Source organism: Triturus cristatus, chromosome 4_2 (genome assembly GCF_964204655.1).
Source record: "Triturus cristatus chromosome 4_2, aTriCri1.1, whole genome shotgun sequence".
Classification (NCBI taxonomy): Eukaryota; Metazoa; Chordata; class Amphibia; order Caudata; family Salamandridae; genus Triturus; species Triturus cristatus.
Window position 1 is genome coordinate 87194034 of NC_140586.1, and position 24344 is coordinate 87218377.

Sequence of the window (24344 nt, forward strand, 5' to 3'; positions counted from 1 at the left end):
TCTCTTCAAGGGGTATACTCATCAAAGTCATAAGCAACCCACCCGCCTACCCGGGCGTATACATTTGTTATAGTAGCATTTTCTTTCTTCATGATTCCTACACATGATGGTATGCTGTAAAGAAGGCCTGACTTAACTGTCACCTGTGGGGCATGATGGGAGCAGGGAAGTCTTGGAGGTCTTCAAGGCACGGTGCCAGTTTATGACTTATTGTATTGTATTGTATAAAATATTTGTATAGCGCAGCTATCACCCCACGGGTATCCTGGCGCTTAGAGACCCTGATGACATAAGGCAAAACAGAGCGATTAGGCCGCTGAACAGGAATGTTGCTAGCTGTTTCTGGCAAATAGCCAGGTCTTAAGGTTCCTCCTAAACATCAGTAACGAGTCAGCTCGTCTGAGGCTTACGGGAATTTCATTCCAGGGGCGAGCTGCTGCCGAACCAAAAGCTCTACCTCCCAGCTTTGTCAAATTCACTCTGGCAACAGACGCCAGGCCTTGGCTGGTGGACCGGAGGAGTCTTTTGGGCGCATACCAAGTAAACCGCTCTTGTAAGGGAAGCGGGCCTGAGTCGTGTAACGCTCTGAAGACAAGGCATAGAGATTTGAAACTGACTCTATCCTTGATAGGAAGCCAGTGTAGGTCCCTCAATGCCGACATCGCGGAGGAGCTGCGCTGTCTCTTGAGGGCCAATTTGGCTGCCATAGACAGGACTCTTTGAAACCCCTGCAAAATGTATTTAGGTGCGCCCAAATACAGGGAGTGGCAGTAGTCCAGGCTACTCATGATGATGCTGCGGACCACCAGTGGTCTCACTTCACTTGATAGTAGAGGGAGGATTTGGCGGAGGGCTCTCAATAGTGCAAAACATATGCCAATTGTTTTATTGGCCTGGGTTTTCATTTGAAGGTCTTCGTCCACCATGACTCCCAGGTTGCGAACCGTCCTGGCTGCCACTATGGGAGCAACCTATGGGCTAATTGCCTGCTATTGCTTGCCTTTTTCTTTGAAAATAAAAGGCTATGTTGAACTAGAGGAGTGCATGTTTTATTGTACAGAAATGCTATATAAACTTATTTTTATTTGAAATGAATAATCCAATTCAATTTTGGCATCTTAGCTTAGTGAATGATTTTAGGCTGCATGTTTATGTGTGTATATATATACATATATATATATATATATATATACACATATATATATACACATCTATACATATATATACACATCTATACATATATATGCACACATATATATATATATATATATATATATATATCACAGAAAAAAACATAGGTTTCAGGGGTGTTATAGTTAGCTGGCCATTTCACTCGTACAAAACCATAGAAATTCCTCCGTTATAGATAGTTCTGCTAACTATAACTTGCGTGCCCGCAATGCACTGCTGATGATGTCACATATTGCATAATTCATGACATGGTCAGTGACATCACTGATGACATCTCAAATGACAAAACTGATGACATCATCCACGTGACAATCTGATACACCTCATCATACACTAGTATAACCTTTCATCACTCACTGAAAACCCAATTTTTTTCAGAGTCGCGCACTCAAAGCGTACACATCACGGTGGGTGCGCGCATTCTAGCCGCCATTTTAGAAAAGTCATGAAGGATCCGCGTATGGTGTGTGACGGCTGCGTGTTTTTCAGTTACGTCATATACATTTAATATCACGTGATGCGCGCGATTGGTATGCGACCAGTCCGCGACTCCTGCTCCAGCACATTCGCGACACATGCGCATTACAGTACGAGATGTTTGCGCCTCCCGCAAAAAAATTTGATGTTCCAAAATGATATGTATGTGTCTTTAATATACATATCTAAAAGAAACACGTTAGTTAGATTCCTCACCTTAGAATATCCCCAGGCGTCAGGCTGGATCCGTAAAGTTTTTTGGCAGCAATACCCCTGCGCATCGCTAGGCGTCGTCTGCGGCTCCGCGTCCGTCGTCGGCGTTGTGCGCCGGGATGATGTCGGAGTACTTAGATGCCGCCCTCGCACGCTGACGTCAGTTCTTCTTTTTTCCGCACCAGAACGCGCCGATCCGGGAACAGCTTACCCCTTTAGTCATTTTTTGACTAAACTTCTTGACTCTTTTGGTCTCTTGTGTCGACTCGACTCTGGTGCCGGTAGGATGCCTGGTTTTAAACCCTGTGACTGCTGTCACCGACTGATGTCGGTTACGGACCACCATCGCCGGTGCCTTTACTGCCTGGGGGCCGACCACGATTCCGAGTCGTGCCTCGACTGCCGGGTCCTGACTTCTAAAGCTAGGCGGGAGCGGTCCCGCAAGCTCCTGGAGTTCCGGCAGTCGGCTCCGCGCCGTTCACGTTCTCGGTCCAGGAGGAGGAGGAGGTCGAGGGACTGGTCGCGGAGCCGCAGTCATCACCACCACTCGTCCGGTTCCAAGTCTTCGGGTAAGTCGAAGCATGGTAAGAAGTCCAAGAGGCGACATCGCTCTTCGGGCTTCCCTCGCCAGTCGCGCGACTCAGCTGAGGGTTCGGGTGGTACCCACGCGGCTCCGTCGGAGCTGCAGGAGTCGCGTCCATCCCCATACCCGCCGGTCCCTGGGACCGACGGACTCTGGCGGAGATCAGTGCCTTCCTCTCGGCCATGAGAGGCCTGGCTCCGCCGTCGGCGCCTGCCGGCGTGCCTTCGGGCCCCGCGGGCTCGACTGGGGGCCCTAGCGGGCCGGCGGCTCCGGCCCCTGCGCTGTCGACTCCGGTCCCGGCGCCGCAGGTCCCCGTGGGATCCAGGCCTGGATCCCAGACGACGCCGGTCAACCTCACGACCCCTCCGGCGGCGTCGCCCCAGGTACCACCTCTGGTGCCGCCTTCGGACGACGCCGTTCCCCGGTTCAGTCCCGGTCCAGTCCCGGCGTCGGAGCGGCACCGCATCCGACGCCGATGGGTGGCAATCTTATCTTTCGCCTGGCTCCGATCATTCCACCTGTCTACCAGAAATCGGATGACGGTGACGACTGGGAGGGGTCTGAGGACCCTCTGGCCCAGCAGGGCCAGTTATCACAGGACTGAGCAGATGAGCTGGGGGATGCCAGTGGACGTGACACCTCCCCTGACGCTGGCTTCATCTCTTCTCTGACTGTGGCTTCGGAGGAAGGTGCTGCATTTTCCGTGGTGCTGCGCAAGGCGGCTGAAGCCCTTGGGCTGGAGTTGCCTGCTGTGGCCGTGAGGACTAACCTCCTCACTGAAGTGCTCCAACCGTCAGCAAGCCCCTCAGAGACTCTGCTGCAGTTTAATGAAGCACTAGTGGACGTTCTGAAGGGCACCTGGTCCAAGCCCTCCACAGTACCTCCTGTGGATCGGAACGTGGCTTGGCGCCACCGCCCTGCACCGGGCGACCCCAGTTTTCTGTCCCACCACCCCACGCCCGAGAGCCTGGTTATCCAGGCCTCTACTTCCCAGTCCTCCTTCCCGTCCCCTCCTCCGGATCGGGAATCCAAGAGGCTTGAACAGTTCGGTAAGAAGTTGTTCTCCTCCCTTAGTTTGGGTCTGCGGTCTCTTAACACCGCTTGTCTCTTGGACCGTTACTCTCACTCCTTGTGGGATACGGTGGAGGACGTGCTGCTCCAGTGTCCGGAGGAGGCCCGGACACAGCTCGCCCAGGCTTTTGCCGACGAGCGGGATGCAGCGTGGCACGCTATCAGATGTGGACTAGACACTACGGACTCGCTGGGTAGGGCGATGTTGACCACGGTGGCGCTCCGCCGCCACGCCTGGCGGCGGTCCACGTCTTTCTCAGGGGATGTCCACAGCACCCTCATAGATATGCCCTTTGATGGCTGTCGCCTCTTTGGCGACAAGGCGGATAGTGCGCTGGTGCGGTTCAAGGACTCCCGGGCTACGGCCAAGTCCTTGGGCCGCGCCTGCAAACTTCCACTTTTCGCCCCTTTCATGGCCAAGGAAGGGGCGCCCCCTCACGTCCACCTAGCCACCGGCCGCAGAACCAACCTCCACGCGGTTGCCGACGTGGATTCCGCCGAGGCGGTACTGGGGGACAACGTGCCGGTCAGTCCACATCTACCCTGGCAGCATCCGCCTCAAAGCCCTCCTAGTCCGTGCTTTCAGGCCCATTCCACGCCAGTGGGAGGCAGAGTTCGCCATCACCTGCTCCACTGGCGTTCCATCACGTCGGACAGGTGGGTGCTGCAAATCGTCCGAAGGGGCTACTCCCTCCCCTTCGAGACGACCCCTCCAGCCATGCCACCGTAGTCCCATCGCATGTCAGGGGATCACTTGAATCTTCTGCGGGAGGAAGTTATGGCCCTCTTGGCCAAGGGGGCCATCGAGCACGTTCCTGGTCCAGAAGTAGGTTGTGGTTGCTATTCCCACTACTTTCTGGTTCCCAAGAAGGGCAAAGGGGGCCTGCGTCCTATCTTGGACCTCAGGAGCGTCAACGTCTTCCTCCGGAAGGAGAGGATCAAGATGCTCACCTTAGCTCAGGTTCTGGCTGCCCTAGAACCTGGAGACTGGATGGTAGTGTTGGACTTGCAGGACGCTTATTTTCACATCCCCGTCCTGCCGGCCCACCGGCGTTACCTGCGGTTCACGGTGGGCCAGGAGCATTTTCAGTTTACCGTGCTCCCCTTCAGTCTCACCAGTGCCCCTCGGGTGTTCACGAAAGTGATGGCGGTGGTCGCAGCTCATCTGCGCAGATTGGGGGTTCCAGTCTTCCCCTATCTCGACGACTGGTTGTTGAAGGCGGGCTCGTCCCAGGCAGTCGTCTCCCACCTCCAGACTACGGCCGACCTCCTGCATTCGCTGGGGTTCTCCATCAATGTGCCGAAGTCGCATCTGAGTCCCTCCCAGAAGCTCCTCTTCATCGGAGCGGTTCTGGACTCGGAGCAGTTCCGGGCTTATCCACCAGAACAGCGGGTCCGGGATATTCAGGCCCTGATTCCCATCTTTCAGCCACTATCCCGGGTATCGGTCAGGTTGGTGCTGCGGCTTCTGGGTCTGATGGTCTCCTGCATCCTGCTGGTACATCACGCCAGGTGACGGATGCGGGCGCTGCAGTGGGACCTGAAGTTTCAGTGGGCCCAGCATCGGGGCAACCTGTCCGACCGTATCTTGATCTCAGAGGGCACTGCAAGGCAGTTGCAGTAGTGGCTCACGGACCGCGATTGGGTCAGTGGGAGATCCTTCTCCCTACCCCAACCGGAGCACGTAGTAGTGACGGATGCGTCCCTCCTGGGATGGGGGGCCCACATGGGAGAGGCGGAGATCAGAGGACTCTGGTCTCCGGCGGAGTCTCGGCTCCATATCAACCTTTTGGAGCTGAGAGCGATCCGACTTGCACTGAAGGCATTCCTTCCCTCTATCCGGGGAAGTGTAGTGCAGGTGTTCACGGACAACACCACCACCATGTGGTATTGCAACAAACAGGGCGAGGTGGGGTCGTGGACCCTTTGTCAGGTGGCTCTGTGCCTCTGGACATGGCTGGAACATCAGGGCATCACCCTGGTGGTTCAACATCTGGCGGGCTCTCTGAACGCCAGAGAAGACAAACTCAGCCGCCGGTGCATGATGGATCGCGAATGGTGTCTCAACTCGGACGTGGTGCAAGGCCTCTTTCGGCAGTGGGGAGAGCCTTGGTTAGATCTATTCGCCACCGAAGAGAACGCGCAATGTCAGCAGTTCTGTGCGTTGGAGTTTCCAAGGCGGCACTCGCTCGGGGACGCCTTTCGTCGCAAGTGGAGTTGCGGTCTGTTGTACGCCTTTCCGCCTATACCACTTCTGCCCAGAGTGCTGAAGAAGATCAGGCGCGCCCGGGCCCAAGTCATCTTGGTGGCTCCGCATTGGGCAAGAAGGTACTGGTATCCCCAGCTACTCAGTCTGTCGATCGATCCCCGGATACGACTGCCTCTTCAGGAGGACCTTCCGTCGCAGCAGCAGGGGACGGTCCTCCACCCGAACCTGTCCAGTCTCCACCTCCATGCGTGGAGATTGAGCGGCGGTAGTTGATGCCATTTGACTTGCCTCCTGAGGTCTGATGTTATTCTAGCAGCCAGGCGTCCCTCCACGAAATCGGTATACGCTTGCAGGTGGAACAAATGTGTGGCATGGTGCACAGCAAAGGCTGTGGATCCCCTTTCTGCCCCTCTTTCTGAGGTTCTCCTCTATCTTCTTTCCTTGGCCCAGCAGGGCTCTGCTCTGGGCACTCTCAAAGGTTATCTTTCAGCTATCTCTGCTTTCTTACAGCTTCCTGATCAGCCTTCTCTTTTCAAATCCGCCTGTTGTTTCCCGCTTCTTCAAGGGCATTACGCACATGTTTCCTCCTGTCAATATCGTAATGCCTCAGTGGGATTTGAATCTAGTCTTGACGTTTCTGATGTGCGCTCCCTTTGAGCCACTTCATAATTGTCCTCTTCGTCTTTTGACGCTTAAGACTGCTTTCCTGGTGGCCATCACCTCTGCTAGAAGGGTGAGTGAGCTCCAGGCTCTTTCTTCTAAGCCTCCTTTGCTTTCTGTCCATCCGGAAAAAATTGTTCTCAGGACTCGTCCTTCTTTCCTTCCTAAGGTGGTGACTGCCTTTCACATCGGGCAGTCTGTAACGTTGCCCACCTTCTTTCCGCCTCCGCATCCCTCGAAAGAGGAAGAGAGGCTCCACCGTCTGGACCCAAAACGGGCGCTGTCCTATTTGGATCGCACCAAGCAGTTGCAGGTGGACGACCAACTCTTTGTAGGTTACGTGGGTACTAAGAAGGGACGAGCGGGACACAAACGAACCATCTCACGGTGGGTCGTTTTGTGTATCAAGGCCTGTTGCTCCTTAGCTAAAAAGGAACCTCCTGTAGGGCTGCGGGCCCATTCAACTCGGGCCACAGCAGCTACCACTGCCCCGGGCTGGGGAGTCCCCTTGCAGGACATCTGTCAGGCGGCAACGTGGGCATCGCTGCATACGGTTGCTAAACATTATTGCCTGGACAGCCAAGTCCGGAGAGACGGCTTCTTTGGCCGTTCTGTTCTCCAGGACTTTCTGGTGTGATCTTGGTTCGCAGACCCACCTCCGGGGTTGGTATTGATGGGGTATCTATTCTAAGGTGAGGAATCTAACTAACGTGTTTCTTTCAGATGAACAAGTTACTTACCTTCGGTAACGATGTATCTGTAAGAAACATTAGTTAGTTAGATTCCTCACCGACCCACCCATCCTCCCCGTTCTGCGAACCGATATCTAGGGTTGAGGTCACCCCCTTTCAGGGCCCTAAAATTTTTTGGCACCAGTGTCGGTCTCTTGCATGGCTCTGCGTTCCTGGTTCGGAAAGCTATGTACAAGAACTGACGTCAGCGCGCAAGGGCGGCATCTAAGTACTCCGACGACGTCATCCCGGCGCACGATGACGGACGCGGAGCCGCAGACGACGCCTAGTGACGCGCAGGGGTATTGCTGACGAAAAACTTTCCGGATCCAGCCTGACGCCTGGAGATATTCTAAGGTGAGGAATCGAACTAACTAATGTTTCTTACAGATACATCGTTACCAAAGGTAAGTAACTTGTTCATTAGGGCAAGAGATTATGTAAGATATTCATAAAAATAATATATTTGTACTTATAATAAACTTATATTATTTTTAAATATATTTTCGCGAAGTCGGGTGCGTGCATCGTGAGTGCAGAAAACCAGGTCAGCATAGCTGCTGTAGAACCAGAGAACCAGGTTGTGAGAAGTTGGCCTGATGTATGATGTCACTAGTTCTAGTGTACACCTTCTATCAGTCCAAACAACCCTTATGGTGAATGGTTGTAAAGTCAACCTTATAGACCAGCTATCCTAGTGGTAGCATGGACAAGAGCAGTCTTAGGCTAAACTCTGAATGGCATGTGAAGCCAGCTGTGATACCATATATAATCCCTTGAATACCAAATGAAAGGACACCACAACAGATATATATATAAAATAAAGTGTATTTATTCTAGTCAAACCCTCAGCACTCTTTATGAGATTAGAGGTAAGTACAACACAGTCTTATTCAAGCATACAGTAAGTCACACAGGTAAGTAATACAGTTAGGCCCTAGGGGCCACGCAAACCATATACTAAAGAAGTGGTATAAGGACCATTGTCACGGAAATAGGATAGGCCTAGGGAGTCGCTGGGGCTACACTACACTAGCAACAGTTAGGAAGTGGGAGGCCCACGGGATTCAGGTGCAGAGTGGAAACACTCACGCGTAATGCGTAAAAGTCGATAGAATTACTAGCAGTTAGAAATTAACAGTTTAAGGACACTTCTGAAGCAGCTAGAGAGTCGAGACTCGGAAACTAGACCCTAGGATAGTCACTACCCTTGTGAGCACCGAAGTACCCAAGTTACCTAGCCCACGGGCTGCGGGTGCATAGGTTTGAACTTGCGTCGGGTTTAGTCGTGGACTTCTATGGATGCCTGAAGGAAAGTTGCTGACAGGCAGTCAGTGAAGAGTGTCCGGCGGATCCCAAGGCTGGGATCAAGATGAGAGGATACCTGCAAGCAGAAGGGACAGAGTCAGGGTCCCTAGCCAGTGACTACGTGGAACCAGGAAGGAACCAGGCGATGTCGTGAAGATTGCAGGTGAAAGGTGAAGCTTGTCGCTGCAGCCACGGGTACCAGGAGACGTCGAGGACGACCAGGACCAGGAGGCGAGCTGTCCCACGAAGGCTCTTGCTGTCGGCGGCGTCGAAGTCGAACTAGGACTCACCAAGCCTTGGCAAGCGGAACCCATGAAGAACGGAGGACTTGCTTCTGGTGCAGACCAGGAAGGTCTGGGGTGCTTCTCTTTTGCAAAGAAGTGGGAGCCAGTCTGGAGGAGCCAAACCAGCAGTGAAGATTTCAAGGTGTGTCGTCACAAAGGCCGCTAGCCAACGGGCAAGCAACCGGACAGACGTGGCAAGCAGGAAAATGCAGAAGGGCCCCACGCAGGACTCGTGGAGTGTGGGGGGCTGATCTTCGGTGCAGATGGTGCTTGGGGTTGGGGCTTCTCAATCCCCGGTGCACAACTTCGAGGGTGCCTCAGAAGCTGCGCTGGAAGATACTCGCCACTTTTCCCAGGTAGCCGGTCCCACATCTCTTGTCACCTCCACGGATCTCAGCTCGGCTGTGGATGTGGATCAGGGTCGGAGAAGTCTGGAAGTCAAGGCTCTGGTCAGGCTCTGCAGTCGGTCCCTCGTAGAACTTCAGCAAAGCAAAGGGTAGTCTCTTGATGGTGCCTGTTTGCACAGGTTAGCCACTCCTTGGCCACAAGGGAGATTCTTCAGTCTTCTTCTTTCGTCGAATGTCGAAGGTCCAGAGTTTCTATTCAAGTTGCAGGTTCAGGATAATCTAATCTCCTGGGGTCCAGCTACCACTCTTATACTAATCCGGGGGGCTGGGTTGCCTGCTAGGTCACGCCTTATGGGTGGGACCTGGGAGGGGGGTGGTTACACCCCCTTCCCTTTGTCCAGTTTCGCGCCAGGACTGGGGCTGGAGTGCCCCAGCACCGGTTTGAACTGGACTATGCATGGAGCACCTTGTGTGCCCCAGGCAGTGTCTCGTTTCATTCATCCCTCCCTGCCCCAATACACTAAGGCCTGTCTGGGGTGGTGCTCGCACCTCCCAAGGCAGGAAACCTATTGTCCAAGCCTCCCTTGCCGGGATCACTCCCAGCAGCAGGAGGTCAGACTTGTGTCGTGGGAGCAGCATCCATTTTGTGATGCTGGGGCTCTGGTTAACTTTACCCGGGTAAGTAGGTTACAACATGTCTTCTCCCTCTAGAAGGGAGGGATAATATCCTCATCCCCAGAAATGGGATGGGGGTATTATTCCAAAGTGTTAGACACCTTACACGACATGTTTTGATAAAGCCAAACCATAGTTACCATAACCGTTTAAGATTATAAAGCACTTTAAGAGTATATGGTAGGCTATATCATAGAACAGCTATAAGGACATGGTTCCGAAAGCTGCAGACAGGCTCAGCTCATGCTAGAACACCATCTCACATGTTACCAAGCACTCTGCCTCCAGGATTGTTAAGGCCTGCCATAGGAGTGGCTGATAGGTAAACATGTATCTATATGTAAGATAGGTATAGGAATACTACACCTAAGCAAGGAGTGATTATACGACCTTGCCCCAGCTGAGTGATCAGCCAGTTGTGTCATAATGGAAGGCCAGGCCAGGGGTGGCATAATACATGCTGCAGCCCCTGGTAGGCCTAGGGTACACCTATGCCCTGGGTACCTAAGGTACACTGTACAGGGGCCAATAAGGTGATCCTATCCAAATGGGTTATGCACCTAAAGTACATAGTATCAATTTAGAGAGAGAACAGCAGGGCTGTGGGTCTGATTAGCAGACCCACAGCCACATCTAAGTCGAAAACCAGTAAAGCAAAAGCAAAAAGTGGGGGTGGACATAGAAAGCAGACCCTACTCTCCTACACAACCCCCCCCCCCCCAAACTTAGGGACATTAAACTAACCTTGACCAGTTGAGTCTTCATGTTCTAAGTGGAAATATCTGGAGAGTCCATCTGCATTGGCATGGTCAGTCCCAGGTCTATGTTCCACTGTGAAGTCCATCCCCTGTAGGGAAATTGACCACCTAAGAAGTTTGGGATTTTCACCCTTCATCTGATTTAGCCACAAGAGGGGCTTATGGTCTGTCTGAATCTTGAAGTGAGTGCCAAACAAGTATGGCCTCAGCTTCTTCAGGGCCCAAACCACAGCAAAGGCCTCCCTCTCAATAGTTGACCAACGTTTCTCTCTAGGGGTCAGCCTTCTACTTATAAAAGCAATGGGCTGGTCTTGACCATCTATATTAAGTTGTGAAAGAACAGCTCCCACACCTAACTCAGAAGCATCTGTCTGGACAATGAACTCTTTGGAGTAGTCTGGACTTTTCAGAATAGGTGCACTGCACATGGCCTGCTTAAGGTCATCAAATGCTTTTTGACAGCTTACTGTCCACTGAACTTTCTTTGGCATTTTCTTGGAGGTCTAGTCATTAAGTGGTGTCACAATGGACCCATAGTTCTTAACAAACTTTCTGTAGTACCCAGTCAGGCCCAAGAAAGCTCTGACCTGAGTCTGGGTAGTTGGAGGAGTCCAGTCCTTTATGGTCTGGATCTTGCTCTCCAGTGGTTGAACCTGACCCCCACCAACTAGGTGGCCCAGGTATACAACCTTGCTCTGCCCTATCTGGCACTTAGTGGCCTTGATAGTGAGACCTGCCTTTTGCAGGGCCTCTAAAACATTCCTCAGGTGGACCAGGTGATCCTCCCAGGTGGAGCTAAATACAGCAATATCATCAAGATAAGCTGCACAATAATCATCCAACCCAGTAAGGACTTGATTCACCAACCTTTGGAAAGTGGCAGGTGCATTCTTCAAACCAAAGGGCATTACCACAAATTGATAATGTCCTCCTGGGGTCAAGAAAGCAGTTTTGGCCTTTGCATTCTCAGCTAGTCTTATTTGCCAGTAGACTGCTGTCAGGTCAAATGTGCTCAAAAACTTAGCAGCTGCCAGTCTGTCAATGAGCTCATCTGCCCTAGGTATTGGGTGGGCATCTGTCCTAGTGACAGCATTGAGACCTCTGTAATCCACGCAAAACCTCATCTCTCTCTTACCATCTTGGGTGTGAGGTTTTGGCACAAGGACCACAGGACTAGCCCAAGGGCTCTCTGAAGGTTCAATGACTCCCAGCTCCAACATCTTTTGCACCTCAACTTTTATGCAGTCCCTGACATGGTCAGGTTGCCTGTAGATTTTACTCTTCACAGGCAGACTGTCACCAGTGTCCACCTCATGGGTGCACCAGTTTGTCTGACTTGGGGTCAGAGAGAACATATGTCTGTAGGATTGCAGAACCTGTCTGCAGTCCTGTTGCTGATGGACAGAGAGGCTGTCAGAAAAGACCACACCATCAACTGAGCCATCATCAGGGTTCTGAGTCAACAGGTCTGGGAGAGGGTCACTCTCTTCCTCCTGCCCCTCATCTGTAGCCATGAGTAAGCCCATGTCTGCCCTGTCAACATATGCCTTCAATCTGTTGACATGAAGCACCCTGTGGGGGCTTCTGGGAGTCCCAAGGTCCACCAAGTAGGTGACTTCTCCCTTTTTCTCAACAATAGTGTGGGGTCCAGACCATTTGTCTTGGAGTGCTGCTGGGGCCACTGGCTCCAACACCGACACTTTCTGCCCTGGCTGGTAAACAGTCAGCACAGCCTTTTGGTCATGCCAAGCTTTTTGGAGTTCTTGGCTTGCCTCAAGGTTTTTAGAAGCCTTCTTCATATACTCTGCCATCCTGGAGCGGAGACCAAGTACATAATCCACTATATCCAGTTTGGGTTGTCTGAGAGGTCTCTCCCATCCTTCCCTTACTAAACATAGGGGTCCTCTTACAGGATGCCCAAACAAAACCTCAAAAGGGCTGTAGCCAACCCCCTTTTGTGGGACCTCTCTGTAAGCAAACAGAAGGCAGGGTAAAAGGATGTCCCATCTTCGCCTAAGCTTGTCTGGTAAACCTTTTATCATTCCCTTTAGGGTCTTGTTGAATCTCCCAACAAGCCCATTGCACTGTGGGTGATAGGGTGTGGTGAACTTGTAGTTCACACCACACTCCTTCCACATTGCAGTCAAGTATCCTGACATGAAGTTGGCACCTCTGTCAGAAATGACCTCCTTTGGAAAGCCCACTCTGGAGAATACTCCAAGCAGGGCCCTTGCCACAACAGGAGCTGTTGTGGTCCTCAGGGGAATAGCTTCTGGATACCTGGTGGCATGGTCCACTATCACCAGTATAAATCTGTGCCCAGATGCTGTTTGTGGGTCCATTGGTCCTACAATATCTATGCCCACTCTTTCAATGGGAACCCCCACCACAGGTAGTGGTATGAGGGGGGCCTTTGTGGTGCCACCTGATTTGCCACTGGCTTGGCAGGTGACACAGGAGCGACAAAACTCCTTGGTATCTGCTGACATATGGGGCCAGTGAAAGTGAGGGACAAGCCTGTCCCAAGTCTTGTTCTGGCCTAAGTGTCCTGCAAGGGGAATATCATGGGCCAAGGTAAGAAGGAAGCCTCTGAACTTCAGTGGTATGACCAACCTCCTGGATGCACCAGGCTTGGGGTCTCTAGCCTCTGAATACAGCAGCCCTTCATCCCAATACACTCTATGGGTACCTTGAGCATTCCCTGCAGCCTCAGCAGCAGCCTGCTGTCTGAGGGGTTCAAGAGAGGGGCAGTCTAATTGAGCCTGCCTCAGATCTGCCCTTGAAGGTTCCCCCTGTCCCAAGAAACTCAACCTGATCAGGTTCAAGTTCTTCTAGGACAGTTCCTTCAGGGCTCTCAGAATCATCCTCCTGGGAGGGCTGATCCACCACCTGGGGCAGGGGGGAAGGCACAGCCTTAACCCTACTGCTCTTTCTCTTGGGTTGTGACTGGTCCATAGTTTCAGGATCCAGCACTTGTTCAGTGGTGCACTCTTTGGCCTGTGACCTGGTCACAGCAAGGACATGTGCATCTATCCCCAGCATTTCTGCATGGGTCCTATACTCCACTTCCTAGTATGATCTGTCCAGGGTCCACAAAGGCAGGTGTCACCATTGTGACACTAGCCCCAGTGTCCCTGTAGGCCTGAGCCATTCTTTGGTTGATAAAAGGAGTCTGTCTGTACTTGCCCAGGTTACTGGGGCCTACAGTAGAGGACAAAGCTAAGTCCCATCACAGATCAGAACAGCCTGAGTAGGTATTCTGACTAGGCCAGAATCCTCCTCAGTTCCCAGGGTTAACCCTACTACACCCTTTTGCTGGGAACCACCACTTACAGCTGGACTAGGGGGTACAGTTGCCTTAGGGGCAATGGTGGCTGGGGGCTTATCCTTTTTGGTGCACTCACTAAACCAATGTGAGTTGGACTTACAATAGTTGCACCATGGTTTCTTTTGGCCATCTTTCTTTTTATCCTTTTTGGGACCACCCTCCCCCTGAGCCTTTTGGGGGCCTGGTGAAGACTTCTGGTCTTTTTGTTTCTGATCATTACCCTTCTGGTCTGCCTTTTTCTGATCACCGCCCTGGTTCTGGTTTTCTGCTTAACTTTAGTCCTGACCCATCTATCTGCCTTCTTTCCCAATTCTTGGGGAGAAGTCAGATCAGAATCAATCAGGTGTTGATGCAGTAGCTGGTTTTGACAGTTGTTAAGTATTTGTTCTCTCATGATCAAATTATACAATCCTGTATAGTCCTTAACCTTACTTCCCACTAGCCAGCCTTCCAGAGCCTTAGTGGCACAATCTACAAAGTCAGTCCAGTCCTGAGTCTGTGTCTTCTGGGTATCCCTGAACAACAACCTGTATTGTTCAGTGGTTAGGCCAAACCTATCAATTAGAGCCCTCTTCAGGACAGTGTAATTGTCTGCATCCTCATCACTAACTGTGAGGAGCTTGTCTCTACCCTTCTCAGAGAAGGAGAGCCACAAGATAGCTGCCCACTGACTTTGGGGTACCTGCTGTACTTTGCAAGCTCTCTCCAAAGCAGTTATCCATTTGTGGATGTCATCCCCACACTTGTAGGGAGGGACAATCTTGCTCAGGTTTCTATTATCATAGTGCCTGTCTCTATCCTTAGGGATATTGCTGCCACCAGTGGGTTCTGACCCACTTAACTTTTGCTCTCTAGCCAGCGCAAGCTTCTCCTTGGCAAGGGCAAGTTCTTCCCTCTGAATCCTCAGATTAGCTTCCCTCATTCTGGCTTCATGCTCCTTTCTCTCGGGGAAAGTCATTCCCCTGTGAGAAGAGGCATTAGAGATGCTAGATACATGGGAGTGGATGGATTCCCTTGAAGGGGATCTATCTCTCCTGCTTCTCTGGTTAAGCCCACTTGGGGGTCTGTATGGGGGGACCCCATGCAAACTCCCATGTAGGCTTAGGTTAGCCTGGCTAAGTCTTCCTACTTGGCCCTGGCTGTCTACCTCTTCATCTGAAGTCCCATCTGACTCATCTGTGGTGGGTAGACCCTCCTTTGTACCTAGGGTACTGGCCTGTGAGGCCCTAAGAGTATCATACTCCTCTAGGAGTTGTACTAGCTGAAGGAGGGTAGGGTTTGCACCCTGTTTTAACTTTCTGGAGGTACACAATTGTCTCATCTCCTGAAAAGTTAGGGTATCATATCTAGAGGGGGTCTTCTTCAGACCTGCCCCTCCTGAGAGAGCATCTCCTTGATCTCCTCCCAGAGACATGATCTAGTGAGGGTGTGGTGTGTGCACCTACCTACACTAGTTGTTTCTACTAAACCTCTCTAGTAGTTGTAGTCAGGGTGTGTTACTCCCTTCAACCTACAACCACTGAGTTCAGTAGGACTTAAGTATTATAATCCATGTTATATGTACCTAAACAATATCTGTGTGATCTTTCAATTTAGTATCTCAAGATTACAATGGTATTACAACAGCAAGCTCAGATCCCAACCGCTGCTCCCAATGTGAGAAGTTGGCCTGATGTATGATGTCACTAGTTCTAGTGTACACCTTATATCAGTCCAAACAACCCTTATGGTGATTGGTTGTAAAGTCAACCTTATAGACCAGCTATCCTAGTGGTAGCATGGACAAGAGCAGTCTTAGGCTAAACTCTGAATGGCATGTGAAGCCAGCTGTGATACCATATATAATCCCTTGAATACCAAATGAAAGGACACCACAACAGATATATATATAAAATAAAGTGTATTTATTCTAGTCAAACCCTCAGCACTCTTTATGAGATTAGAGGCAAGTGCAACACAGTCTTATTCAAGCATACAGTAAGTCACACAGGTAAGTAATACAGTTAGGCCCTAGGGGCCACGCAAACCATATACTAAAGAAGTGGTATAAGGACCACTGTCACGGAAATAGGATAGGCCTAGGCCATCGCTGGGGCTACACTACACTAGCAACAGTTAGGAAGTGGGAGGCCCACGGGATTCAGATGCAGAGTGAAAACAGTCACGCGTAATGCGTAAAAGTTGATAGAATTACTAGCAGTTAGAAATTAACAGTTTAAGGACACTTCTGAAGCAGCTAGAGAGTCGAGACTCGGAAACTAGACCCTAGGATAGTCACTACCCTTGTAAGCACCTTGTAAGTACCCAAGTTACCTAGCCCACGGGCTGCGGGTGCATAGGTGTGAACTTGCGTCGGGTTTCGTCGTGGACTTCTATGGATGCCTGAAGGAAAGTTGCTGACAGGCAGTCAGTGAAGAGTGTCCGGTGGATCCCAAGGCTGGGATCAAGAAGAGAGGATACCTGCAAGCAGAAGGGACAGAGTCAGGGTCACTAGCCAGTGACCACGTGGAACCAGGAAGGAACCAGGCGATGTCGTGAAGATTCAGGTGAAAGGTGAAGCTTGTCGCTGCAGCCACGGGTACCAGGAGACGTCGAGGACGACCAGGACCAGGAGGCGAGCTGTCCCACGAAGGCTCTTGCTGTCGGCGGCGTCGAAGTCGAACTAGGACTCACCAAGCCTTGGCAAGCGGAACCCACGAAGAACGGAGGACTTGCTTCTGGTGCAGACCAGGAAGGTCTGGGGTGCTTCTCTTTTGCAAAGAAGCGAGAGCCAGTCTGGAGGAGCCAAACCAGCAGTGAAGATTTCAAGGTGTGTCGTCACAAAGGCCGCTAGCCAACGGGCAAGCAACAGGACAGACGCGGCAAGCAGGAAAATGCAGAAGGGCCCCACGCAGGACTCGTGGAGTGTGGGGGGCTGATCTTCGGTGCAGATGGTGCTTGGGGTTGGGGCTTCTCAATCCCCGGTGCACAACTTCGAGGGTGCCTCAGAAGCTGCGCTGGAAGATACTCGCCACTTTTTCCAGGTAGCCGGTCCCACGTCTCTCGTCGCCTCCACGGATCTCAGCTCGGCTGTGGATGTGGATCAGGGTCGGAGAAGTCTGGAAGTCAAGGCTCTGGTCGGGCTCTGCAGTCGGTCCCTCGTAGAACTTCAGCAAAGCAAAGGGTAGTCTCTTGATGGTGCCTGTTTGCACAGGGTAGCCATTCCTTGGCCACAAGGGAGATTCTTTAGTCTTCTTCTTTCGTCGAATGTCGAAGGTCCAGAGTTTCTGTTCAAGTTGCAGGTTCAGGATAATCTAATCTCCTGGGGCCCAGCTACCACTCTTATACTAATCCGGGGGGCTGGGTTGCCTGCTAGGTCACGCCTTATGGGTGGGACCTGGGAGGGGGGTGGTTACACCCCCTTCCCTTTGTCCAGTTTCGCGCCAGGACTGGGGCTGGAGTGCCCCAGCACCGGTTTGAACTGGACCATGCATGGAGCACCTTATGTGCCCCAGGCAGTGTCTCGTTTCATTCATCCCTCCCTGCCCCAATACACTAAGGCCTGTCTGGGGTGGTGCCCGCACCTCCCAAGGCAGGAAACCTATTGTCCAAGCCTCCCTTGCCGGGATCACTCCCAGCAGCAGGAGGTCAGACTTGTGTCGTGGCAGCAGCATCCATTTTGTGATGCTGGGGCTCTGGTTAACTTTAACCGGGTAAGTAGGTTACAACATGTCTTCACCCTCTAGAAGGGAGGGATAATATCCTCATCCCCAGAAATGGGATGGGGGTATTATTCCAAAGTGTTAGACACCTTACACGACATGTTTTGATAAAGCCAAACCATAGTTACCATAACCGTTTAAGATTATAAGGCACTTTAAGAGTATATGGTAGGCTATATCATAGAACAGCTATAAGGACATGGTTCCGAAAGCTGCAGACAGGCTCAGCTCATGCTAGAGCACCATCTCACATGTTACCAAGCACTCTGCCTCCAGGATTGTTAAGGCCTGCCATAGGAGTGGCTGATAGGTACACATGTGTCTATATGTAAGATAGGTATAGGAATACTACACCTAAGCAAGGAGTGATTACACGACCTTGCCCCAGCTGAGTGATCAGCCAGTTGTGTCATAATGGAAGGCCAGGCCAGGGGTGACATAATACATGCTGCAGCCCCTGGTAGGCCTAGGGTACACCTATGCCCTGGGTACCTAAGGTACACTGTACAGGGGCCAATAAGGTGATCCTATCCAAATGGGTTATGCACCTAAAGTACATAGTATCAATTTAGAGAGAGAACAGCAGGGCTGTGGGTCTGATTAGCAGGCCCACAGCCACATCTAAGTCGAAAACCAGTAAAGCAAAAGCAAAAAGTAGGGGTGAACATAGAAAGCAGACCCTACTCTCCTACACAGGTCAGCAGAGCTGCTCTAGAGCCTAAGAACTAGGCCAGCAGAGCTGCTCTGAAGCCAGAGAACCAGGTCAGCAGAGCTGCTGTAGAGCCAGAGAAACCAGGCCAGCAGAGCTGCTTTAGAGGGAGAGAACCAGGTCAGCAGAGCTCCTTTAGAGCCAGAGAACCAGGTCAGCAGAGCTGCTTTAGAGCCAGAGAACCAGGTCAGCAGAGCTGCTCTAGAGCCAGAGAGCCAAGTCAGCAAAGCTGCTTTAGAGCCAGAGAACCAGGTCAGCAGAGCTGCTCTAAAGCCAGAGAACCAGATCAGCAGAGCTGCTGTAGAGCCAGAGAAACAAGGTCAGTAGAGCTGCTTTAGAGGGAGAGAACCAGGTCAGCAGAGCTGCTCTAGAGGGAGAGAACCAGGTCAGCAGAGCTGCTCTAGAGCCAGAGAACCATGTCAGCAGAACTGCTTTAGAGCCATAGAACCAGGTCAGCAGAGCTGCTCTGTAGCCTAAGAGCTAGGTCAGCAGAGCTGCTCTAGAGCCAGAGAAGCAGGTCAGCAGACCTGCTGTAGATCCAGAGAAACCAGGTCAGCAGAGCTGCTTTAGAGAGAGAGAACCAGGTGAGCAGAGCTGCTTTAGAGCCAGAGAACCAGGTCAGCAGAGCTGCTCTAGCGGACACTGACTGACTGACTGACACTGACTGACTGACACTGACTGACTGACACTGACTGACTGACACTGACTACTCACTCTCGACTACTCACTCTCGACTACTCACTCGACTACTCACTCTCGACTACTACTCTCGACTACTACTCTCTACTATTCACTCTACTACTCACTTCTACTCTCTACCACTCACCACTACTCACTCTCCACTACTCACTCTCCACTACTCCTCTCTCTTACTCTCTACTTCTCACTCTCTACTACTCACTCTCTACTACTCACTCTCTACTACTCTCCTCTACTCTACTACTCACTCTCTACTTCTCTCTCTCTACTACTCTCTCTACTACTCTCTCTCTGCTACTCACTCTCTGCTACTCACTCTCTGCTACTCACTCTCTGCTACTCACTCTCTGCTACTCACTCTCTGCTACTCACTCTCTGCTACTCACTCTCTGCTACTCACTCTCTACTCTATTACTCGCTTTCTACTCTCTACCTCTACCTCTACACCTCTACCTCTACACCTCTACCTCTACACCTCTACACCTCTCTACACACGCACATAAATTCACATTTATATATGCATATATATGCATATGCATTTATATATGTGTATATATACATACATACATATATAAACATATATATATTCACTGAAAAAACCATAGGTTTCACACATGTTATAGTTAGCTGGACATTTTACTGATAAAAAACCAATGAAATTCCCCCGTTATAGTTACTGCAGGCAACTATAACTCACGCGACCGCAATCCTCTGCTGATGCTAATACTGTATTTAGACACTTATTTGCCCATGTCTTCTTCCATTAAATTTTAGCTTTACATATATTACAAATATTTTTTTTTCATAAAGACACATATGTCATCAGCAGAAGATTGCAGTCGCGTGAGTTATAGTTGCCTGCAGTAACTATAACGGGGGAATTTCATTGGTTTTTTATCAGTAAAATGTCCAGCTAACTATAACATGTGTGAAACCTATGGTTTTTTCAGTGAATTTGCAAGGTTTTTTAAATGCTAAGTTACTTTACGCCATTCGTGGCGTGCGCGCCCAGTTAACGCAGTTCGTTCCGTGCGCGCACAGTGAGCACGCGGTGCGCTTCGCGCACCGCGCGCCCACTTTACGCAGTTAGTGCCGTGCACGCACAGTGGTCACGCGGTGCTCTGCGTGCACCGCGTGCCCACGTTAAGCGGGATGGGCCATGTACGCACGATGCGCTTCGCGCACCGTGCGCACATGGGGGACATATTTTGCGCATCTTTGTGAAATGTATTCTTCGGGCACCATTTGCACACGGGGTGGGGAGAATGTGGATAGTTTTTTATTTTTTATAATTTTTTACCGTGCGCGTACGGTAAGCGTAATCGGCGATTTTCCGAAAAAATTTTTTTATTTTTTTTTGGGCTTGGGGGTGGTTTGGGGACCCCTGTATCAATGCTGGGTGGTTAGGATCTCATGAAACTGCCTCTTTACATATATTTGGGGTACGTTTTTGCTGCCCAACTCGGGAAGCGAGAGAGAAAATGGCGGCCGCCGCTTCCTGGTTTCGACCGACTCGAATGTTTACTAAGATCTAAGAGCCAATCAGAATCGCGCTCGCGCACGCCACCGTACGCGTACGGTAAGCTTACGGTAAGCGCACCGTAAGCGCACCGTAAGCTGCCACAGATATATATATTGATTTAAAGGCTATTTTCTCAGAATCTACTGAACAGATTTACACCAAACCTACAAAAGGCACTTCCTTGACCTGGGGACTACCTCTCTGCCAAATTTCATTAAATTCTGTTCAGCCGTTCGGGCTGTAGCCCTGTCTAAAGGTCCTATGGAAAAATGCATGGGAAAAATGCGTTTTGGGACCCCCCTTTTATCTCAGCCCCCGCTTGATGAATCCCCCCGAGACTTTCAGGGTAGGAGCGGAGCGTAGCGCCCCACCTATTTTGAAAAATTCGCGAGGATTCGTCGACCGGCGCCAAAGTTATTCAAAATAGAATGTTGCGGATTTCCTATGGAAACGTGGTCCTAACTATAACTACCTACTGGCGACCGCCAGTAGGTAATAATCTGCATATCTATATAAATATAAATGCATGCATACATATATATATATGCATACATATGCATGTTATGTACATGAAAGTTTGAAAAACACTAATACAAGCAAAGCTAAAAAGCCACCTAATTACAAACAGAATTGATTTAACTTAAACGAGGGCGAGACCCATTGCATTTTCAATGCTTGTTTACTTTGGTTCCATCAAAAAGGCATTCAGATGTGTCACACATTTGCCATAAATTATGAATGGTAGCACTCTAGTTGCTCATTAGATCACTGTAGTAAAGCTACTGCTCACCAGGGAAGTCTGCTGCTGGTCTTGAAAGTGTATGTTTCAGTCTGCATGTCAGAATTTTTTAATGAAATAGAAGAGGATTTGAGAAGTCACTCAAAATGTGCCCTAATTTTTCTTTTTTACGCACTAATCATAATTTCTATGGCAAAATGAACCCCCTCATTTTGTTCCTTTTAAATTAAACTACTCACTTTCTACTACTCACTCGCTATTACCCTCTACTACTCACTCTCTACTACTCACTCGCTATTACTCTCTACTACTCACTCTCTACTACTCTCCTCTACTCTACTACTCACTCTCTACTACTCATTCTCTACTACTCACTCTACTACTCACTCTACTATCTACTACTCACTCTCTACTACTCACTCTACTACTCACTCTACTACTCTCCAACTCTCTCTACTACTCTACTACTCACTCTCTACTACTCACTCTCTACTACTCACTCTCTACTACTCTCTACTACTCACTCTCTACTACTCACTCTCTACTGCTCTCTACTGCTCACTCTCTACTACTCATTACTACTCACTCTAATACTCATTACTACTCGCTCTGCTACTCATTACTACTCTCTGCTACTCACTCTCCAATACCCTCTCTACTACTCACTCTCTGCTACTCTCTACTGCTCACTCTCTATTACTCACTCTACTACTCACTCTCTACTACTCTCTACTACTCACTCTCTACTACTCACACTACTACTCTCTCCTACTCACTCTCTGCTACTCTCTCTACAACTCACTCTCTACTCTCGATTACTCATCCTCTACTCTCTACCTCTCTCTCTACTACTCTCTACCTCTACACCTCTACCCCTACACCTCTACCTCTACCCCTCTACCTCTACCCCTCTACCTCTACACCTCTACCTCTCTCTACATGCACACATATGCACATATATATATGCATAAATATGCATATGCATTTATATATGTATGTGTATATATATATACATACATATGTAAACATATATATAATCTGCATATCTATATAAATACAAATATAAATGCATGCATACATATACATATATGCATGTTATGTACATGAAAGTTCGAAAAACACTAATAAAAGCAAAGCTAAAAAGCCACCTAATTACAAACATAATTGCTTTAACTTAAATGAGGGCGAGACCTGTTGCATGTTCAATGCTTGTTTACTTTGGTTCCATCAAGAAGGCATTCAGATGTGTCACACATTTGCCATAAATTCTGAATGGTAGCACTCTAGTTCCTCATTAGATCACTGTAGTAAAGCTAGTGCACACCAGGGAAGTCTGCTGGTATTCAAAGTGCATGTTTCAGTCTGCATGTCAGTATTTTTTAATGAAATAGAAGAGGATTTGAGAAGTCACTCAAAATGTGCCCTCATTTTTCTTTCTGCAGCACTAATCATACTTTCTATGGCAAAACGAACCCCCTCATTTTGTTCCTTTTTAAATTAAATGTTTTGAGAGTTACTACTTTATTCCAATCAAGATTGCTTCAGGTGTGCCATACGTTTGTCATAAGTAGGACTGTTAGCGCTCTAGTTGTTCTTTGGAACACTCTGGGAAGCTGCAGTAGAACACAAAGGAATCAACTGACAGTCTCTGCCCTTGTTGGATGTACATGTTTTACTGAGAATGTCAGACTTCATTCTCATATGACTGAGAAAGATAATGTGAATTTACGGAAAATATGCTCTCAGTTTAGCTTATAGATCACCTTCCAAACCTCTGTGGGAAAAGCATGAGAAAATAGTTTTCTCTCAAACAGGATTCATGATATCCCAGCAGAAGACTTTTTCACATGGTAAAATCACCTTAGAACATACCACAATTCCTAAAATGAGTATGGTACCATCAACAAATGATTTATAATGTAACTAAAGTCTTAAAACCTTCTAATAACTTCAAGGCTTTTTAATGAGGTGCTATCATGTATATTGGTCCCAAGATGGCTGCCAACACTTCTTGGATGAAGTGCTGACAGCCAATCAGATCTCACGATGAGATGTGTGGTTAGGCTCCGCCCAGATATACATGTGATTTTACTTTTGATTTTCTCAGGAACTACTGAATGGATTTACACCATTTAAGCAAAAGGCACGACTCTGAACCAAGGTCTACCTTTCTGCCAAATTTGGTGTAATTCCGTTCAGCAATTCGGGCTGTGGCTAAAGGTCCTATGGGAAATTGCATGGGGAAAACACGTTTTGGGACCCCCCTGTTTCCTCAACCCCCGCTACACGAATCATCCCGAGACCTTCAGGATAGGAGCGGACCGGAGCTGGCCAAAAGTTTTGAAAATTTCGCAAAGATCCGTCAACGGGCGCCAAAGTTATTCCAAATAGAATGTTGCGGATTTCCTATGGAAAATAGGTCCCAACTATAACTACCTACTGGCGACTGCCAGTAGGTAATACAGATATATATACATACATACACATATACATTTTTGAAGGTACTACGTACATATTTGTGGCTAAACATACATGTATATGTATTTTGTATATGCTCCGGGGTCGCCGTACGTGGGTGAGACGATTCAGTGCTTATAACTTTGATGAGTATACCCCTGGATGAGAACTAGGATTACAGGTAAGTAACATATCCATTCTGTACCTTCCTCCATGGTGTTGCTGCCTTCAAACTCAGTATTTAATCATGTGCTAAAGGTGTGTGGCACCATTTTACCATGCTCCCATCACTCTGATGTTTACAATGGGAAAGCTGTGAACACCTGATCAGGTTTTTAGTACAATGGCAGATCTATCCAGACATATTGTGGTGTTTCAAAAGTGTTTATGCATATGCTGTTGAGGATCAATAAAGGTACTTCGAACATCCCTGTTTCTGCTGGGTGTAGAGTCTACCTCATTGGCACATCTTTTGGATATTTAAGGCTCCCTCAACTCACGGCTTGGATCCTAACAAGTGATTCTCAAAATGGCACTGTTGGACTGCTGATCTTTAACATGGCCATTGTTGCACCTATTTGTCTGTGCTGCGTGAGACTCCACATGGTCAGGCCTTCTGAAACCCTATTTTTTTTAATGCACTTGGCGACACAAACACATCTCGTCACCCTTTTCTTAAAAC

The 24344-nt window shown here is 49.5% G+C and overlaps 1 protein-coding gene across 1 annotated transcript in view; it reads right to left on the reverse strand.

The window, feature by feature from the left end:
- The window catches only part of LOC146833056 (potassium channel subfamily T member 2-like), a 783113-nt gene that overhangs the window by 82326 nt on the left and 676443 nt on the right, over positions 1-24344 (reverse strand). The window lies entirely within an intron of this gene.